Source organism: Dermacentor silvarum, chromosome 5, assembly GCF_013339745.2.
Source record: "Dermacentor silvarum isolate Dsil-2018 chromosome 5, BIME_Dsil_1.4, whole genome shotgun sequence".
Classification (NCBI taxonomy): domain Eukaryota; kingdom Metazoa; phylum Arthropoda; class Arachnida; order Ixodida; family Ixodidae; genus Dermacentor; species Dermacentor silvarum.
Genome location: NC_051158.1, coordinates 57,355,357 through 57,377,542, shown reverse-complemented (window position 1 = coordinate 57,377,542; position 22,186 = coordinate 57,355,357). Strand labels below are relative to the sequence as shown.

The 22,186-nt window shown below is 43.8% G+C and overlaps 1 long non-coding RNA gene across 1 annotated transcript; it reads right to left on the bottom strand.

Moving 5' to 3' along the window:
• Positions 1-493: 493 nt before the first annotated feature.
• LOC125945638 (uncharacterized) lies at positions 494-9,228 on the bottom strand. The gene is made up of 3 exons (XR_007467101.1): positions 9,159-9,228; positions 6,491-6,673; positions 494-597 (listed from the first exon to the last, which is right to left on the bottom strand). It is a non-coding gene; the product is annotated as an uncharacterized LOC125945638 (long non-coding RNA).
• Positions 9,229-22,186: the final 12,958 nt, after the last annotated feature.

The following is a 22,186-nucleotide window of genomic DNA, read 5'->3' as shown; positions in this document are numbered from 1 at the left end:
GCATTATGAACTGTAATGGTTCACCGGTTATCTTCCCTACGCATTGCATGAGCCATCAGACTATCAGGCTGCTGAACACTGTCTTTGTCCTCTGTACTCATGTATTACTCTTCAACCCCACTCTTACTTAAAATTACGGCATAATTAACAGGAAATTTGGCGGCTGCATGTTCACTATGGACTGGTAGAAAACTCCCACTAGGTAGCGAATTTTTGAGATAAGAGAGATGCATGGGCTCTTTAGGCAAGGCGCCCAAATAAAATAACGGTAACTTGGCTTTTTTTAATGTCTTTCCGATGTACCGCTGTCATTATTAACGTGCTACAAAGATTTGGTTGGTACGAACCAAATAAGTGAACAGGTTGCACTCGTAACTTGTATGTGCAGACCACGAAATGAATATCATATTTGCAACAAGGACAGCACATGCAGTGTTAGCTTCGTGGAATACTAATAAACAAAACGTCTAGGATTATTTTTAATTTAACATACCGCCATTGATGCTTCGTAATTAGCGTCCTTAATTCCAGGGTGAGTTGCCGGCCGCTCAGCAGTTTCCACTGGCTGTTGCGGACTCTCTTTCTCTCCTTGCAGCTCTAATAAAAAAAAAAGAAATGTCTTATTTGGATGAATAAAATGTTATAAACAAGACGAATGTTTAAAATTCTCAAATGCTGTGAAAGCATATGATATACTTGTGCTGCTGAGCATATCATTCACGTTTTATCTGTAACGTGAACGTATCAAAACTTTTCAGGCATAGGATCACTTCACCTATTTTTCAATGCCGGCAAGGAGGAATTAAGTGATGAGGAAATAAGTGACACCCTCTCCAGCAAGTGATTACACTGTATCTTTGCGATGAAGCAGTGCCGTGAATTGGTTTGGCGGAAGCCCCTTAATTTGCGCCACTTTCACTTTAAGTGGGATACTCGGCGCATGGTCGTGATTCTTCGGCTTATGATGCAACTTTGCGCCATGATGTGGCATGTACATCATTTAGGCGCACTATTTATTTGCGAAGAAGACCGGCAACTATAGGCCATGTCGCACCACAGCGGAGCACGATATATTAACGCGATAGCGTTAAGGGCCCCTTGTCGCAGTGAATCTGGTATCGGTGTTGGCGCTGTAGCCGGCATTGGTGTCTAGTGAGCAAAAACTGCTTCATATAATACTGCACTAAGGTTCTTGTATCTGCAAAGATGATCATACCTTGTCCTACTTTCTTTACAAATTCATTCCTCGGATTTTGAGAAGTGCCATCCACAAGAAAATGTCATGCAACAATACACCGGGATCGCATGCCTTTTATGTTAAATCTTCTCATACTCAAATAATAAAATTGCGAAAGAATAAAGGAAGATTGGCCAACGCAAGAGGCCGCGTTTGTACGAGAAAGCTCGCCGTAGGGAGCCTACATGCAACGCTAGCTCGCCTTCGTGCACAGCGCTCGCCGTCAGTGTTTACCGGTAAATATATACCGGTAAATATATACCGGTAAAAAGTCAGGGAACTTTGAACGTTATCGCGTTCCACTCTTAAAGGCGAAGCTTAAGCTTCCTCCAAAATAGCTAGACTGCTTGTGCGCCGTTCAGGGAATATGAGGCAGATATGAATTATGTGGAGAAGTAGATAGAAGGAGCCTTTTTATGTTGCACTGGCACAAATCACTAATCTGCGCCCTTCGTAGATAATTTCTTAGTCTAGAAGTTCTTACGACACAATTAGCGGTTCAGTGGCGGTGCATTGAGATATTCTTGTTTGAAAGAAGTGAAGGTTGGGTTAAGTGCAGCGTGGTAACTGTTTCTCAGTAAAGCACACATCATGCCCGCTGCGCAAGGGAATGGAGACTGAAAGGTGTGAGTGAAAAAGAGAAAAAGACTGGCCAGAGAGAGAGAGATTGCGATTGTGAAGAGGACGAGGCGTTATTTTCTTTCCCTCTTCACGACCAGTTCTCTCTCTCTTTCTCGCCAATCTCTTGCAAATGGATCGTTCTGTTTCCAGATACCCATTTACTAGACCTGCTCATATTTTACAGCGTAAGCTGTTATGGGCTAATTCCAATAGCCGTTTCGGGTCGCGATGATGCCGCCGCCGACGTCCGCCGCGTAACCGCTATCGCCGGAAACGCCACAAAATTACCCAAGTACCCGATTCCCGCCGAGATCAAACCCGCGCCCGCTGCGTGGGAGTAGGATACTGTATCACTAGCGGCGTTTACATGAATACGACAGAAGCGTATCGTATCAACTTTCAAGCGTGTCGCATCTCATGTAAACGCGGTAATTCGCTAGGAAGGCGTATCGCAACCAATGCGCCAAACAAGCGTAGTTTGAGATGGAAAATGCGCATTTCAGCGGCGCATGTATAGAAACGTATCTCATCAGGAATTATTGGAAAGCATTCGCTGCGGGATTACGACCGGCGAACCTAACCAGCGGCGCGGCCGCTGCCGCACTGCGAGACATCAAAACAAACATGGCGGCTGAAAAATTAGGTGTGTCGCATGGTCCTGTTGCTCGCGAGCATGGAGGAAGAAAAAAATCTTTTCCTTCCTCCGAGCTCGCGAGTAAGTGTCAACTCGCGTTTAATTTACGCACTCGGCCCACTACCGGAAACCAGTTATGCCGAAAGTGGGCTGCAATTACCTCATACGACACCATGTGGCACTGGGTTCTCGCGTGAGTTAATGCGCTACATGTAAACGATGTGGCATCGCCTTTCGCAAATGCGCTTGGAAATTCATGTTTTATGGTCAAATGCATGGTTTCCGGAAGGGTTTCTCTACTTAACCATAATTATTCACTACTTTTCAAGTGCTCTTGACAAGTCGAGCCAAATTGACGTAATATTTTTAGACTTTAAGAAAGCGTTTGACCTTGTTCCTCACATTAAACTTATAGAAAAACTACAGTCGATAGAGCTTCCAGCCTATATTATTAACTGGGTGGCGGCTTATTTGTCTAATCGCAAGCAGTTTGTTTCAATTGATAACCACTCTTCTAACGAACTTTCAGTAACGTCTGGAATACCTCAAGGTAGTGTGCTAGGACCTTTACTATTTATAATATACATAAACGACATCACTAACGAAATTTCTCATCCTGTTCAAGTTAGGCTATTCGCTGACGATTGTGTGTTGTTTAACGAGGTTACTTGCCACGAAGATCAATTATTGCTTAACTCTGACCTTCAAAACATTCTTTCCTGGTGCAGTCGTTGGGGCATGGAATTGAACAGAGAAAAAACTGTTTACACGTCCATAACAAAAAAAATAAAATGTCGTTTGTCTATAACCTCGGCTCTGAACCGCTGACCAAAGTCAGCCAATATGAGTATCTTGGAATAACAATAACCAGTGACCTCAGCTGGAATAGCCACATTTCTAACGTATGTAACTCGGCTTTCAGAAAACTTTGTCTCCTCAGGCACAAACTAAAGCACGCACCCTCTGGTACTAGATTACTGGCTTACACTTCAATCATCCGACCAAAACTTGAATATACATGCATTGTGTGGGATCCCTATAAGAAAATTAACATTAACGCTTTAGAGATGATCCAACGTAAAGCTGTCAGGTTTATTTTCTCTAAATATAGACCAACTGACTCTCCTACTAGCCTAATGAATCAACATAATATCCAAACGCTACAGCTACGTAGGAAAATACACAGACTGAAATTTCTTTTTTTGCTTAAAAACAACTGTTTGTCCCTCCACCCACAGGCTTATGTTCAACCACTTACAGCGCGTCGAACACGGCATCGTCACGTTGATTCTTTACACCTTATAACACCCGAACTAACCTGTTTAAGTTTTCCTTCTTCCCGCGCGCTATAACAGATTGGAACAGCCTACCATTATCACAATTGATAAGCACCGATTCTATTGAACGCATACGTCTTTAGTGTTAACAATATTGCTATGTTATCAAGCCTTGTTACTGTTTTCTTTTTCTTTACACGTGAATTTTGCTTGATATATTCCACATCTTCCTTATTCTATTTTCCGCATTTTACAGTGGTCGCTCGTTCATCAACTTCTGGTATTTGTCGATTTTTTTTTTCCCCTCTCGCGAGAATGGTTGCAAGTGCTCATTATGCGTATTACTTTAGTTTCTGATGCCTTAAACTCCATGTGATACTAATCTAATGTTTGTTAAGTTCTATTCCTTCAGTGTACCTTCCATTAATCTTATTTTGTCATCGCTTTCATTTCTTTTTCTGATCATTGCATTTGTTGCATTGCTTTTGTATTTCTTTTTCATGTGTGTGTGTGTGTGTGTGTGTGTTTGTGTATACATACGTGTGTATGTAAATATTTATGTATTCTGCCCCTCCTGCTTGGGCCCCCATTTGGGCCTGCAGTATTGAATAAATAAATAAATAAAATGTCGCGTTCATGTAAACGCGGCTACTGAGCCAGGCAAGCGCTTGCTATCGGGCCGCGGAAAATACCCCAAGGCAAACGTAGGGGGAGACGACTCGAGCCGCCACCTGTATGGTTTCGCCATCTAGGTAAGATGCCTGCAAACGTAGCGTCCGCAGGCGCAGACGACGATATGCGATTCAGACGGGGCGCGCAATCAATGCGCTCCCGAGCTGCCGAGCTTCCGCGAGTATGGTGGCGCCATGTAGTTAAGGTGCCTGCAAACGCGGCACGCCCGACATGTAAGTTGCAGTTGTAAGGGTTGATCGGGCTCCGCAGACTGCTGTGCAGAGAGCATTACAAGCCGCAGCTTGCCGTCGACGCCGGGTGGGCAGTTCAGATCGTTCTCGTCAAAACGAGGTGAACAGACTGCCGTGAAAACCCTGTTGTGCGTGGTGCCCAAATTGGAGCAATTCTTCAGCCGTTTCACCAGCTTACGCTGTGACTGTTCTGCGTGTGCCGCACAGGCCTGTGAATTTTTTAAGTATCTGCCTGTCTCTGCCTTTTTGAAAAAATCTTTTATGAAATTAACTCACCTAAACAGGAATTCATTTGAGAACCTTCGTACATGTCGTCGCGTCTTGATCATCGGCTTAAACAGTTCATTCTTTCTGTCCCACAAATGTTTTCTCCTATTCATTTCTACCAAAAACCAGTGCCGAGTGGAACCGCCTTCTCCCCCTCCATCGCGTGCATCGAGGAAGCATCATCTTTCAAGATTGCAATAACTGATTACATTTTGAGTTTATCACCCTAAATGCTACTAATTGTTTGACCATGTTGTTTTGTTATCGTTTATTGTACCCACCCCCTCTGTAACGCCCTTCTGGGCCCTGGGGGTACTGTAAGTAAATAAATAAATAAATGTATTCGTCCTATTCCGGGCGGTCTTCGCGGTGGCGTGCCCTCGCCCGGGCCACTGTATCCTGAAAGTCATCTGCGACGGGTACTGAGTTTACTGTGGGGTGTGTTTTCGCCACTAAGTTTCTGAGGCAGTACAAAGATAATTCGCTCGCTGCTGCCGCCGCGCTTCCTCACTCCAGAGTTTTGACAGCGAGTTTCTGCGGTCAGTCATATGTGTTCTGAGACGGCCGATAAAAATAATATCGTTACTTCGTATAGCTGTCCCCTAATTTCATATCGCAATAGATGCTTCGCCTTTCGGGTTATAGTGCGACTTCTTTCACCACTACTCTAAACGTCTCTTGCATATATTGACTGCTGGCCAGTTAATGCTTGCATCCGCTTTAAATCCCCGCGCTTCTGGAGGATCTCACTGGGTGAATACCTTCACGTTCTCTTATTATATGCTAAGTTGTCTCGACGTTCTTGCTGAAGCCGAAACATGCATAATCCTGTTGCGAATATTTGCTGTTTCATGTTTTTTTGCTTAAATAACAAGCTCTATCGTCAAATAGCATTACACTGCTTTTTGTGTTATGGTATGAAATTGAAACGAGTATACTGAATGACACCATTTTGAAAATATGTGTCATCAAACTCTCCGTAAACCAAATCGATTTACCACGTATTTTGTTCAACACTTTTGGAAATGCCATCGCGAAACGGGTGTCATTCTGAAGATTGATTTCCAGTGGATACGTCTTGCAAACTGGAGAGCTATAGTTCGTAAATTTTAATATGTGCCATAAAATAGGTAGTCCGGAAAGTAATTAGTAATATTTAGCTATTACTTAAAGATGTGTTTCGATTTCTCATGCTAGTAATGTCTTCATCTTCGAATAATCCAGCTCAAGGACAAGAACTATGCAATCTCCAATAAGTGATTTTAAAAATTCTGGAACAAAGAAAAATAATCACCCCGTATTTTTGAAGTATTGCAAATGTGTCAATTTTATTTTTGCCGTGCGCATGAGCTATTAGGTTACTTTGAGAATATTCTTGCACGCTTCCTGTGACAACTTTCCGCTATATTTTTTATATACGTAGTAACATTCCTTAATTTCTTAGTATATAAATATCAACACGAAGCCTGATGCGCTTTTATAGGAACGAATCAGTTCTCACGTAATAAAATGCAGATACCACACGACTTACCGCACTCTTCACGGCGAACACACTTCTTGTCACCTCTTCTCCAGTAGCCCGCCATGCAAGCGCACCTAACGTTCTTTTTTTTAGTGCAAGTCCAAAATTCATCATCTGTATTTGGGCAAACATTTTGTGGAACTGTTGAATGTCCATCGCACAGCCTTCCTTCTGCATTTTCTTCACAAAAAGCTGGACGGAGAGATGTACAGATATTTTAAAAATTTTGCACGAACTCTGCATGGATATTACGGCTGCTTGTAAAAATTATGTTACTGCCACAAATTTGGAAAATTGATGCTAAGCCTTTGTGCTCATTTTTTTAGCAACCTTATTCGGTCACGCTGACTCAACTGTTCCGGAAGTAAGTTAATTCATTACAGCGCACTAATAAAACGTTTGAAGCAATATCATACCAGTTTAGGGCAATTTAGTTTCTCTGCACCTTGGAATATTAGGGTAAAAAAGAAACACTCTATGATAGCGTTCATTCTATTACAGACCTATGCCATTCTGTACACATTCCAAGCGAACACATTACAAGTGGCACTTTCCTGTCAGGAGCACTATGCCAGACATTGTAAACTGAATGCGGAGAGAGCGCAGGGTTAAATAAAACAAAATTCACGCAAGAGAAATTACGCCTGTTGTTTCCGAAAAGTGTGAATGTTTTTTTTTATGGCGTCATTCGTTTTAATGTGTCCATCCTATGTGGTGCGCAGTCTTAAATTATACCGATATACAATGTATTATAATATTGAGATGACGGTAATATTACAACATTAGGAGTCGATAATAAAGTATGTTTGGTACGCTCTGCTATACACAGCACTTTAACCCATCATATGTCATTAGACATTGCGCTCTATTTCAGGCTAACTCCAATAAATGCCGCACGTTGAGAGAAATGATATCAACGGTTACTTGTGATTTAATAAAGGAAAATATCGTAGCGCAATTCTCTATGCAGGAAGCCTCTTTGTGACATTATTGCAGACTCGATTAGAGGTACCCTCACCAGTTGTAGTCAGCCTATTCATTCGCAGCAAACCAACCACCACTTCATGTTTTTTCTGCATCTTGGAATTTTTACCGCTCGCCTCTGTGAAGAGCGTTTAAGTCATGTGACCAAGAACGACTACGTATTCTTCAAGCTGTCGCTCTGGCAAGGGCATCACTTCGGAAAGTGCGAAACACCAAAGGCCTAGCTAGCGCTCTGGTTGAAAAAATGAAGAAAGCCCTAATTTCTTACACGTGAAAATAGACCTTTCAAACGTCACCGCAATACTAGGGATGGACAGTAAAATGTTCTAGGTCATGGTGATCCAAGTTAGCTTGGATCCTGCAAGGGGGTCGTAACGAAAAGAGAATCACAAGACGGCATCACAAAGGCCAGCTGTTTGCAAGAGCTTATTAGAAAACACAAGCAGGATCACACAACCACTGCCACTAAGACAAATTTGGCAACTTCAGCATTCTGAGGTTAGTATAAAACAAACCACTTGCAAATGCTTGGAAGTAGATGCTTCGAAGTGTTCTTTAAGTGTGTGTGTGTGTGGGGGGGGGGGGGGGGGGGGGGGGGGGTATCAAAAAACATTGGCGGAGGCTGAGTCTCTTGTTCCCGAAGACCAGGGTGTCATGGCGCGCTCTGTTTTAAGCGGAGTCTCGCGTTGAAGCAGTTAAGCCACATTTACGTGATGTGTAGTGGTTCCGTTCGTAGTATGGCTGACACGCGGAAGGCCTCTAGGAAAGGAGGCAAGGCATAGGCTTTGCTGCGTGACATATCGTGCTCCGTTTAAGTCGGGCGACGTTGGAGCAATCACACGGATGGCGTGGAGGTTGTGTCTGTCCTGTGTACAGATTATGGAAGCTGGAAGTATGAAAATGGTGAATGTTGTGGCAGAGATACCATCCCCCCCCCCCGTTCCTTTCGCAACACCTGGGGGCGTTGCAGTCCTCCCTTGGCGCTGTCGACATCCCTGCTTAAAGCAACGCTAGCTCGAGAAACCCTTGCGGGAAGTGTGGGTAGTGGTAAAAGCAGAAGCGTTGCGGCGTGGCAGGAGACGGAACACGTCTGGAAAGACCGCATAGGGTCATGCTAGGAGTAGTTTTGGCAATATGCGTACCAAGTGATTTATTGGTACGACGCGTACATGCTTCATGAGCGATAAAACGAAAACACCCATGCACGTCGTTCCTTCATGGTCAATGTGATAGTCTATGCTATGCAGCAAAACTTGTTGCCGAACATGTGCACTTGCTTGATGTGAAGCGAAATGCTAAAGTCGTATATTGCCACAGCGTAAACACCACCTATTTGCACAAAGCGTTATACTATAAAGGTGTCAGCAATTAACCAAGCAGAACTAATTGAACGTTCTAATGCATACTATATTACTTTTACTGTGATGATGCGCTGTTCTGAAGGAAACCCACTAAAGCATATTTCAAACATAAATTTGTGAATAATTTTTGTCATTTACACTCGATTTGTGCTTAATCTACGTATTTTTGTTCCTTAATTATAAAGAAAATGTCATCTGTGTGAGTGCGCTGCTCTTTATAACTTATCAAAGACAACGCAGCCCACTGGCCTCAGATTCTAGCATATTAGCTCATTCTTGACTTGATATTTAAAGTGCCGGTATTGTTATCCTGTCAAAAGCAGATCACTTACATCCCAAAAGAGGTGATATCATGAATCCAAAAGGAATAATGGCCACCAGAACTGACATAATGATTCTTTTATTTTGTGTAATGAAGCTCTGCAATAAATTATAACAGGATTTTTTGCGTGCAGAAATAATAAAACAAAGGATTTCAACTTCAATCTTACCTGTTTTAATGCAATTGGAAAACTCCATACTGGAAAAACAGGCTAGTTTAGGCCGATAAGAAAAAAATGCACCAGCTACAATAAAACTTTACTTAAGAGTTCAGCGCTGTGTGCGTCTATTTTTTCTTCGTCGGGGTGAAGTTGTGCTGTTTTTCATCATGCCTATATGCAATATCACTCAAATCTCAGCTGTCCTCACTGGCAAAATAACAATGGCCGCTCGATAACACCTTTTGAACAAGAAATAAATATACATTCATGTCACCAGAAAGTGACTTCAAGAGAATGTGTAAGTGTATTTTTACATGTTCACATCTTTCTGTTCCATTCTGTTCCATCTTTTACATGCTCACATCATTCACCAAACTTGGTTTTACAGAGCCAAGTTTTACGCTGCGCCATCGGCCTGAAGCAGAGAAGCGTATTTTGATTTTTTGAAAGCTCACAATTATGACGAAAGTTTTCACGCATCTGAAAAATACATTTTTAAATATATGCGTACCATATAAAGTAAAATTATAGTATGCTTACACACTGCATCCGATTTCTTTTTCTTTAAAATGACGAAGCCAAATGACTGATATTTTGAGTGTGCCTCTGTATTGCTGCATGTTAAATCAACACAGCCGTTAATATAGAAGTTATTTGGATAATATTACCGGATGAGAGCGGTACCGTATTTCAATTAGCAATAACTTGGGGGCAAATACTGTTGATTAAACTGTCTTTGAGGTCAGTATGGGAAAATTAATAACAATAACAGCACACTGAAAGCAAAGACAAAATTTTGTTATCATGCTCCACAAGATAGGCGTACATATTATGCAGCCGTGCTTCGTTCTAGCCGCCTGCACGCTGCTGCGCTGGCGCCATTCACTTTCTGCCTAGCTCAAGAAACCACACCTCCATGCATGAATTCCAGCCTTCTCAACCTCTGTGAGAGCTGATGGACATGGGGCGTAGCAGGACAACTTCCTCCGTACCATTTCCCACTTTTGGGCTAGATATTTACCCGAAATAGCAAGCTTTATTTCTCTTATAGGCTTCTCACAAAACCACATTTTCTGGCTACCTGGCTTTTCCGAGCGTTATAATGTGCTTTTACATTTTGGCACTCACACGACTTGATCATCGAATATCTGAGGTTTTAAACTGTGATTCGATTGCTTAGTTGAAGCAAAGCAGCTATATTAAACGACGAGTGTCATATTGCCACCAAACATGTGTTTTAATGAAATTCAGCCCTAAAACTATGAACTGCAACACATTTTTGAAGGCATGTCGTATCTTAAGTTTAAGGGGGATGGAAAGGAAGCATAGGTGTTCAGTTACTTGGGGCTGTAACTTTGTTATTTTTAATCCAAACTCAACAAAATTCTCTGTGCCTTTTGAAATTGCCACTTACTAAATCCGTTTAACTTGAGTGCCATAATAGTGAACCGTTCTTAATATAAAAACTAAAGAAATATTTTCAAAACTTTTTTATTTCTTGAAGGAACATTTTTGAAAAGTCTTCAGAGGCACAAAGAAGAAACCATCGTGGTTGTAGGGCGTGCAGTGGGTGTTCTGAACCAAACGAATTGCTGTAGGTTTGACCATTGTAACATTTTTTTCTGAGGAATAAATTTAATTACTTTTTCTTAAACAAAAACTTTAATGAAAACAAAATTCCTGTGGTAACACATTTTATTTGGTTCAGTAGGGGCCCACGGTCTTCAGGAACGGTTCACAAATGATTAGCATTTGAAAACTGCGGTGGTTGCAGAGAAAATGTTCTTTTTCTGAGCAGCACACGGGTAATAACATGGGTGTGGTAATGGCAGGAACGCGAATGCAAACAAATGTTCGCGCGCGAGCTTCCGCGACTATCATGACGCTATTTGGACCCGTACTGAACTACTTAAAGCATTAGTTTAGCTAGATACAATATATATCTAAACGATTATACACGTAGATACATCTAGGCGTCCTTTAACAACAAAGCAAACGCCACAGCAGATGACGCAAACATCGCGTCGAGTAGGCGGAGTCCCGTGGATAGGCGTTTTTGGCACGATTTTTTAATACCTTCCGTTGCGCATCTGAGGGAGCACTTGGTAGAAACATTTTCCTATTCTGGCATGCTGTGGTGTTTAAAGAAAAAAGTAGCATTTTTAGTCGATTTTGCCCTCCATCCCCCCACCCCCTAAGCCCAGTACCTGTACTCTGAAGGTTCTTAAAATAGAGGCCATAGCATTGATAGCATACAACTATTATAGGATTGATACTGCTGCATGAGAGTGATGTACGCCAGGTCTCTTTAGTGGTAAAAAATACATTGCGCCGACGCGCAGATGCCTTAACGTGCACCTCCAAGGAAAAAGAATCACCCGCTATTCCGCTGCTGCGAAGGTGTGGATTACCAGCGAGGCAATTTAGCACACGACATAGACACACTGCAAGAGTTCACCAGCCGTTTGTACTTACGTTATGACCAAAATGGCTTTCGAAGTGCACGGCGGATACTGTAGCTTTATGTACTCCTAGAATATGTAATAAGTCAATCGATACATGGTGCATAGTGGCAAGTCAGCGTCTGCTAACTCTAGCAGAGTATTTGCAGACACTTTCGGCTTCCCTTTATGCAGGGACATCTTTCGTCTCCCCTGTGCCAGGCCGAGTTCCAAGTTGAGTAGCTTTTCTAAGCGATTTTATTTTCTAACTAGTCAGTGCGTCACGAAAGGTAGCTCACATTCTTACCGGAATGCCGAAGAGGTGTCTCACCAGGTGTCTAGCAAACTCATCGATTCACTGCCAGTAAAGGAAGTAGCTGGCCGTCATTAGAAGCGTCCTCGTTTCCAAGTACCGAGGTCTCGCGAGTGCTTCTTTTTATTGTGTTTTCTTTAGTGGTACGACATAGCATATATGTCATAGCGGGAATTTCGAATCTATTGAGGTCAATACGCCACATGGTGGCCCAAAAAATTGAAACTGAACGAAATGTCCCTCATTCCTGCGTATGGACGTGGTGAGTTCTCATCGTTTTCTGACGACGCGGGGTAAAAAGGGCGAAATGGGCACTGGCCAGAAATCTTTGCTTGCATCAATGGCCGAAGTGGAAATAAATCGTTGATGCCAGACTGAATGTCATCACCGACGGCGCAGTCTTGCTGGTGTAATCACACGCAGACACTCACGTCACGCATGCACACAATAGCTCGCCTTACGCAAGCACGTTATTTCACGTGTGTAACGCTTTCAGCAGCCGCAAACAATTCTGATTGGCCCGCTACCTGCAAAATGCTTCGCATCTATAGCATCAATTGCCAGAGCGCGTGGGATCTGCACATTTTTTCCTCGTTATCAACCAGGAGAAGCGACAATGTGTCCTAAAGAGCCATATAACCCTTTCACAATCAGATAGTAGTGTTAAGTCATACACACTATGCTGAAAAAAGGGGATGGAGGTGAAGGTCTTCGCACACTCTCCTACATACTCGTAGGCCATAGTTGGGAAGTGAAAGAGAGCCCGCATTCTAAATATGCGCTTCATGAAAACTTCCTGAAGCTGTTTCATTTTGAAGCGCAGCTCCTGCTAAAATGGGGTGTTGTGGTAATGTTTGAGTAAGTGTAGTTAGTCTCATTTCACTAGCAGTAACGTTACATTCCATTACTAGTTGGAACTTTTCCAACTTCTAGGAGCAATTGGCGATTTTTTTCATTGAACCCTACTCTGCTTAGGCTAAGTTTCCTCGTGCCCAACTAGCTGAGGCAATGATAATATACTAATCTGGTTCGACATTCCCAATTATTTGAAGTTCCTCAACGGAGGATGTTCATTCACCCGACCCCTTAGATGGCAGTCTACTATTAAAACTTAAAAAACATCGTGAGCCTGTTTCACGCACATGAGTTTCCGTTCACTGCGTTGACTACATCTACGCAAGGCAAAATACAGATGCTAAAGCTATAAATGGGGACAGACAGACAATGAACTTCTATTGAGGTCCTGAGGGACTAGTCGGCGGAAACCCGTTGGGGCCCCCGGCTCGCCGCTGGCTGCTCCCATGCCGGAATCGGGAGGCCAAGCCTCTCCGCTCTTTCGTGGGACCTGTGGACGGTCATGGACTGGAGCTTGAGTTCCGTGCTAGAGATGGCCTCGTCCCAGTCCTTTTCGCTGGTGAGTGACGTATTCCGTAACGCAGGACACTGCCATTGTAATGGCAATGTAATGAATGGGGATGTTCTTATTTTTCTTGAAGGAAAGCGCATTGCTAGTTCCTGCTAGTAAGAAGAATATTCAGTAAGAAATAACCTGCGAACGCGTTCACGCACTCCTTAAAACAGATGGCGTAATGGTTTTTCTTCGGTCTAATACAAAGGAATCTAACCAATGATTGAAGACATGGTGTTTCTTCAATGTAATACACAGGTATCTAAACAATGATTGAAAACATGGTGTTTCTTCAATGTAATACACAGGAATCTAAGCAATGATTGAAGACTGGCGACGAAGTACTTCGAAGAAGCCTGCAAACGAAATGTCTGACAACGGGAAAAGACAGCAGGAATAGAAAGAAATCTTTTGTTACATAAGTTTAGAATATGTCAAGAAGGGAGATTGGATTGTTCAGCGCTCTAAAATGAGATGTATTTATGGCTGATTTTGTAGTCCTGACAGCACAATGCAGGGAGCAGCGCAATCTGTGCTATCATACAGTCGATCGGTTAAAATAGATGCAAAATCACTTACACTCTTCCATTCCGTGGTAGTTTGTAATGGGAAGCATCAATGGGCGAAAGTGCCCTGCATATCCGCGATAGGTATTTGCTTCCACCCATTAAAGCATTGTGGTTGACAACCTTCTTTGCCCTTGTTCCGGAGGGTAGCCGACGGCAGCTAGGAATCCAATCCAACTGCCCATATCTCAACTTTTTTATATAGAAACAGCATTTCAATTACAAGTTCTAGCCTCATTACCGCTAAACAGCCACATCTGACTCACATTTACTTATTAATTTGCATATGGTGTTGCAGCAAACCATTCTCATGTCTTTATATCACGCATTCATACACAGTCATCTCTCATAGTGCCTGTCATCTTGGGGTAATACATATGTGATACATCTTTATCAGCTAGAAGTTTTGCAAAAGCAGGCACTACGATTAATTGCATTCCAATCACATACATCTCCCTCTGCTCCCATATTCCGTTCCCTAAATGTTTTACCTTTCCGCATGTTATTTAATAATAAGCTGTCACTGCTTATGTTTCGTCTTATAAATACCGAGCTTAATATTCCAGGTTTTAATCGCTCTAGCCTAATAAATTATAAGAACACAAGATTTTCAGCCCAACTCACTATTCTTCTTCCAAAAGCAAGAACTAATTATGGAAATTTACCGTCGCGCTTTTAGGCATTTCTGTTTGGAATTCAATACCATCTGATATGAAGTCATCTACATTATTATCATTCAAGCGTAGAATGAAGGAGCATTTCATGAACGCTTTACCTGGTACATAGTATAATTTAACGAACATAGAAATAATTAGATGTTGTTCTGATTTACTATTATGCAATGTACTGTTCAAATTATCGAGTCACTGAATTTTGCCTATAAATTGATACTTCCAATTGTTAGTTTTATACGTGCCATTTATCCTCGTTTGAATTTCTGTGAGTTATATTTAATGATTTATGCCATTTTTTTCTTTCTTTTTAACTGTGTGATTATACTTGTGATGTTTTTAAACGTTTTTTTTTCTCTCTTACCGTTCATTTCCGGTGATATAGAAATTGTATATATATGACATGAGTCACTGTTTGCCACGATCCCACTAACCCCCTTTTCATGTCTTGTTAGGAGGTCCCCCCGACAGTTGTTACTTCGGGACCTCCGAATGTGTACTTACACCCACCCTGTATTTGATTTTGTCGTCAAAATAAATATTGAATATTGAATATTGGGAAAAAAATATATTTTTGTCATTTTCCTCTTCATGGGAAAAATCATACCCACTGAAAATTTCTCTGTGCAGACTCGCCTTACACGTTTACATATACGTCGACAACATTATTTTAACTTAGTACTTCGATTTGTTTCTTCTCTCCGCGATACAATTACGTTCACCTAACCTGCTTCTTTTGTTTTCTGAGCATTGCTAAACCACAGGGCAAACTGTTTAAACTGCTCAACCAGGAGCCGCGTGATTAACCTATGGTTGATTAGCGCAAATTTACACAGACACAAATAACCAAATGGACAAGGACGAACGCTTCCTTGTCCACGTCTTCCTTGTCCCAAGCGACCATCCTTGTCCACTTTGTTCTTTGTGACCGTTATGAATTTGTGATAGTCCACTATAGTTATTATGCAAGACTAACTGGCCCAGCAGTCGGCCCTCCAGAAATATGTGAATAAAGCTCACCAACCTTGTTCCCGGTACAAGACGTTCTTCCCTAAAGAAATATTGCAACAAAGTCACTCCTCGACCGCACGCTCAGAAATTTTCAATACATCTCCAGTTTTTGTCGTAGTGCCGTGTTTTTAATGTGGTCGAGTCGAGGTAGCTGTACTGAAATTCAGTCATCAAATTTATATACACCATGAGAGACCTTGTGAAAACAACTACCAAGCACCGGAGTCATTGCTCTTCAAGTTGCTAACGCAGGTGGAACTCATTAAAAATAACTGAAGCGAGTCGCGGTCATTCGTTTTCCACATTTACGTAAAGCATTTCTACCGATCTTTAGACAAATGAGTCACCAAACGCATTTGCAGGTCTCGCGAAACCATGTGACCAATGTAACTGTAACAATCCCACGCAAAATAAAAATAAAATAATCGCATGTAGTCATTTCAACCTTATTCTTTATTATCTTCCTCACCCCTCCCCCTCAGCAAATGCACATTCTATGTCATCATTTTAGCGCGCGTTACTACCCCGCCCTTGTGTTCATCCCTCTTGGGACGGTATACAAAACATTGCTATAAATGCTGACTCGACGGTGCCATTGGGGCTTTCATACCCGACAGACTTTAGATTTCCCTGCTCACTTGCTCTTTTCCTAACCCAGGATGATCCTCTGTGATTGAACTCGAGCCTGGCAATCCTTTTCTTACTAGCACGAAGTTTCCAACTTCTATTCTTGGTATTCTTGTGATCTGTTTTTCGCGTAGTTTCTTTTTAACCTCTAATGGCACTGCGCAGTCATTTGGTCTTCGCACTTCTCAGGTGGATGAGTGTTTCAACTCCTAAAAGCCTATCGGCTGGTAATTGTGCTCGGTTGCCAGTATCAGCAAAGAGGCGGTGTGCACCGAAAATAGGGCCGAAGCTACCGCCGCTTAAAGTCAGCATTTACATCGGCCTTGGAGTGTGCGCAGTCTTTTATGTAGTGTTTGATGTCAAGAATAGCTCACTCAGATAGCCCATTAGTTGCTGCTTCATACGGTGTGGTAAACCTGAGAGCAAATCTACGTCACTTTTCTTCAGGACTTTCTTCATGTGGGTGGCTCCGATAGGCTGGTGCAGTGTATAACAATACTGTGTTAACGTTGTATTCCATTGCTTCCACAACCACTACATTGGCCGACAGATGAGCCAACTGGCATTCCGATGGTAAATCTTGTACACTTACAGAAATACCAAAAGTTGTTAGTTGATAGCAGCGGCGGTACCTTTTTCGATAATGTAGCGGACGCATATGTACAAACTGTGAGCTAGTTTACTTCTACCTGTCACTTCTACGACCCGCCTCCTAGACGGGTCATCAAAACGCACACGCTAGCGAGGCGATGTCAATTCTACTGAAGATGGGGAAGTGATTGTGGTGACGTCGATGTTCACATGTAAGGAAATATCAGACGTCGCCAGCTATGCCGGTATTACGCGATCGAGACTGACGACTTCCTCACGACCACTCTGTAGAATCGTTAGCGACTTGCCTGTTCATCGCATGACGTGAAACAGCACGTCGTAGGCAGGCGTCAAAGGTGTCCACACGGCTTCGCGCCGGTGAAAGACGTGCATGGCGCATGTGCGGTAAGGATGCACAAAGATATTGTAGTCTGAACTGCGAGGAGGTAACGTTATATTTATATTTAACAGAAGTGGGGGACATGTCAGGTGCGATATGTCTCAATATTTATCGTTAGTAGCTTAAGTGGAGCGTCACAAATAATTCGTGAATACTCGTTTTTTTATTATGTTAAGATGTTCGCCCTGTGACCTTGGTGAACTAAACCAGGCATCTTGTCTCCGTTTGCTTAAAGTAAGGCCCATGTTAAGATTGTTGTTAAGCCAAAGTTCCAAGTGGGTGAATGAATGGATTACTGTTGACAATCTGCAATGTTAAATGCCTGTATATCAAATACAGCTTTTGTAAAACTTCATTGCTCAACCTCATGACTTACCCATGGCGGGTCACCTCGGCGTTGTTCGTACATACGAGCAACGCCGAGGTGACCCTCGCGCCGCCGATTTTACTGGCCTGGCATGTATTGGTCGGTGCGCCAGTACATCGCTTCGCGCGAGCTCTGCCAACGCCGAAAGAAGCCCACCATTTCCCCTAGTGGTCTCCTTCAACCCCTGGATATCCCGTATGCGCCTTTCTTCCGCGTCGGTGTCGACTTGCTTGGCCCTATCCCAGTGTGTTAATTAGGGAACAAATGGATCACCCTCACAACAGATTGTGCCACAAGGTACGCGATCACGCGCGCCATCACTACAAGCTGGGCAACTGACGTCGCCTACTTTTTGTTGCGCGATGTTATACTTCATCACTGTGCCCCTAAACAACCTATTACGGACAAAGGCCCGCAGTTCCTCTCAAAAGTAATCGCCGATATTCTTACATCGGGTGCAATCCGGCACAAGCTCACCACCGCTTACCATCCCCAGACTAACGGCCTTACAGAACGCTTCATTCGCACGCTCATGGACATGTTGTCGATGTACGTGTCCTGGGATCACCGTGATAGGGACGTTAACCTCCCATTCGTGACGTTCGCCATCACGCCACGATGTCACCGATTTCTCTCCATTTGATTTGCTCTTCGGCCATGATCATTGATGCCCTGCTGCCTTCCGTTACGCCTCTCACCACTGAGTATGCCCACGACGCCATTGCTCGAGCTGATCACGCCCATCAGCTTGCTGGCCACCGAGTAGCCACATCGCAAGAAAGACAGACAACTTTATACGACATGCATCGCCGGCTCTACCATTTTCCGCCAGAGAGAGAGAGAGAAATAACTTTATTTTGTCCAAAATGTGGTTAGAGGAGGGGGTAATGACTTGAAGCCTCCCCCGTCCCCCCTTTAGACGGCGGCCGGCAGCCCCTGAGCCACGGCGGCGTCTTCAGCCATTTGGACTACTCTTGCTTGAACATCCGGGTCCGAGCTGAGCAACACGGTCTCCCATTGCTCCTCATTTCTTATTATTAAACTGGGTTGTTTTGCATTTTTGTTTTTTATTATATAAATAAATTGACAATCATATAAACCATAACAGATAATTCTGAGAAATTTGATGCGTAAGAACCGTTCGTTGATATTCAACAGGTTAAAGTATTTATTTCCATCGATAATAAGGACGGCGTGCAAATCCCACACACGTTTGAATGTACGTGGCGAATCAATCTTGAGAACATTAAATATCGTCGAACTCAGCAAGTTTTAGTGAGTCATCTATAAGGCCAATTAGGCAGCAGAAGAACGTCAGCAAGGGGCACTAGTCAAGAAAGGTTGTTGCTCTGTACAGACCTAAAATAAACTAAAATAAATATCGTGACTATTTCGAAATTCTGAGAGGGAGAGAATTATTTATTCAAATGGTGGCTCTGTGTCTGTGTAGAGAAGTTGTTATAGGGAAGAGAAGCTTACTCACTAAGGAAGCTTTGCACACGACATGCTATAATGAGGTAAGTTCTCTCTTGATGTTAGGATAATTAAGTATCAGAGGTCACCTAAGCATCGCTTAAGAGTTGTGAATGAGAAAGCAATAATGTCCAATTGGATACCGCTGAGTTCTTCTTCAAATTATGAAACCCTCGCGGGCAAACGAACGCGTTGAAACGTTTGTCGCCTCAAATATAGCAAAAGGCCGATGCACTTCCAACCGAAATGCCATGCTATCTTGCCCGACTGCCATAGAATATAATGCGGACACTTCCGAGTAAGCCGTAGTGATTTTGACGGCACCGCTTTCATGCCTTGGGGCTTGGCAATGAAAATGTCGGTCCATGTATCATGATTTAATAAAGCACGGTTCACCGGCCTGCTATCTAGGAGGTGCTTCTTTAGCCAGTGGGTAAGACACTCGGCTTGTGAGTGTGGGGCCGAAAGTTCGAAAGTCACTACCGCAAAAATGTTTCCTTTTAGAGTGAAAGCTCTACTATGCCTTGTCTCGCAAGCTCACTCATCGCGTCGCAATAACCTTGAGCCGTCGGAGCGCAAGTGTGGCAGGTGTGACGTCACGCCGCGTGGTCTACTGCGGAGACGCGTCACTCCTGTGCTCTCTCGGATCTTCACCGCTGCTGTACCACGCGAAAGGCGAGGGTTTAACGACTGCTTTCCTGGCGCTTCATCGCTCAGTTTCGCCACAGATGACGCGATGGCTGGCCGATCAGTGCATGCGCTTCAGCGCAAGTGACATGCTGAATCCAATCATCCAATATAAATAGCTAGACGGGAGGCTGCGAAATGTCAAGCAAAGGCAAAGTTGGCTGCTGAAACACCTGAGCATAGGGAGGCCAGATTAGCACGTTATAGAAAAGCTTCCCAAACGCGGAAGCGTGCAATAATGAAACAATGAGTGCACAGCCTTTGCAAAACCAAGCCAAAGAGATCTTTCGCTCGTGATAACTAGGTTTACAAGAGTTAAGCATCAGCCAATCTTACAATTTATTCTGTTTTTGTACAATATTTCTTTATAGGGATTACCGTGGCGAAGCTAGAACGCTGGCGAGAGCTTGCGCGGACAATGAACGCGCGGATAACACAAATTTTGCGAGAGCTCGGGTGACGAGGCAAAGCGGCGATGCCCTCTCCCCTCAACCAACACGGGGCGTGCCAGCATCGGCAGCAGGTGTTGCCGTTCGTCCATTCTGCTCAGTCGGGGCGCGCACATGAAATGGTGGCGCAGCGAGTGAGAATTTAGGTTAACCGTTTCTCTGATACAGACGCCGGCTTTTTACCTCAATGGGCCATTTGGTGCTTTCGCATGAAAACAATTTTGGGGTTTTGTTCACCCTAACCGCAATCTGATAATGAGGCACGCTGTAGAGGTGGTCTCCGGAATAATTTTGGCTACTTGAGGTTCTTGAACGTACAGCCAATACACAGTGCTCCTGTGTTTTGTGCGTTTCACTCCCTCATCAAGCTGTGGGGCCGTGGGCTGGAGTTAATCTGGTGACCTCTTGCTTTGTAGCGCAATTCCATAACCGGTAAGCCATCACGGCGTGTATACTAGCTCATTGTCCAACCCATTCCTCAAATGATGTGACCTCCTTAAGCCGGAATTACATCGAAATGTCTTTTTTCCTTCACATTCTCAAACCAGGTCATAACATGTGGAGCTACACTGTAAACGAAAATACCACCACATGGGAATTATAACAAGGTGATGTGCCCTATACACTCCCATCCTTGAATACTTAATCCGATGTATGGGAGGAATACAGCAGCATTCCCTCGTTTCACTCCGCTCACTACCTGCGGGAGAATAAAGGCATCATGACGTAATTTTACTCCGCCTTAAAAATTTTGTTCTCTGCGGGAGCTCCGCACAGGGAGTTTTAAAAACTCCCCCGCCGGAACAGGTTGGTCACGTGGTGCTTCCCATAAAGCTGTGCGCCGCGCCAGCGACGGGCCGCGTTCGGCGGAGTCAGCGGTGCTCATGGCTGACGGTTTGTTTACATCTGTGAAGTGTTCCGTTCCAGCGTTTCGCCGATTTTCTTTCCTCTACTTCCTTCCAGAAAGTGTTATAGGCGTGCCTGAAGCTCACTGTATCTCATCTTTATGTACGTTAGCTGTGATCACTCTACTGGCAGCGATGAATGCAAGAGCAACGATTCCAAGTGCGGGAATAGGCTTAGGTGTGACCACGAAGCTGCCGGTTGACTCGTGATGTCAGCTCAGGTTTCTGGCTGTGCTTTCGTGTTGCGTGACCTTGAGTTGTGTACTTCAGTGTGTGAAATAGCACTTTTATGTCCTTTTGAGTATATGCTGACTACGTCCGGTGTAAAGGGCCGCGTAGCATGGCAACAGCAGCCACTGTTCGAGTGACAACGTCCGTGAGAACCGCACATGAATGCCATATAGGTGACCCGTAAAACGAGAAATCGCAGGGAATTGTGGGACGCGCCGTCTGCTAGCAGCTTCCGGTTCGACGGACGACGCGGCGGCATCGGCGGCATGCCCGGCGCACGTGTTTTTCTACGCGGTTTCAACTCAGTCGTGCGAAGCTTTCCGTCTGCTTTGGCGACCAGCAATGTCGTACCATTCATGCAGCTGATTTCTAGGTTTCAGTTTACTCTGGGCGCGATGATGACGAGGCAAGACAGGCAAGGATACGCTTTTATTCATAAAGGAACTCTGGTTTTCGTTTCGGCGGCCTTTTTTGTTTCTGCCAAGTAAGCTCTACGGCATTTGCCGTCGCTTGGACGCACAGTCACGGCTCTGCCTGCGGGTAAGTCAGACAGGTGCAAAAGTTATCGTTATGCGATAATTTATCAAGCGTATAGAAGCATTACTTAGAAAATTGGGTGCTGAGGCGATGGCTACAGCGGTGCATACTGTTCTGTGATCGTAGCTAGAAACCGATATCGTCGGCATATATAACGGCGCACCTAGCGCTGAAAGTGATAGCTTTGCGCGCTGTCAACGG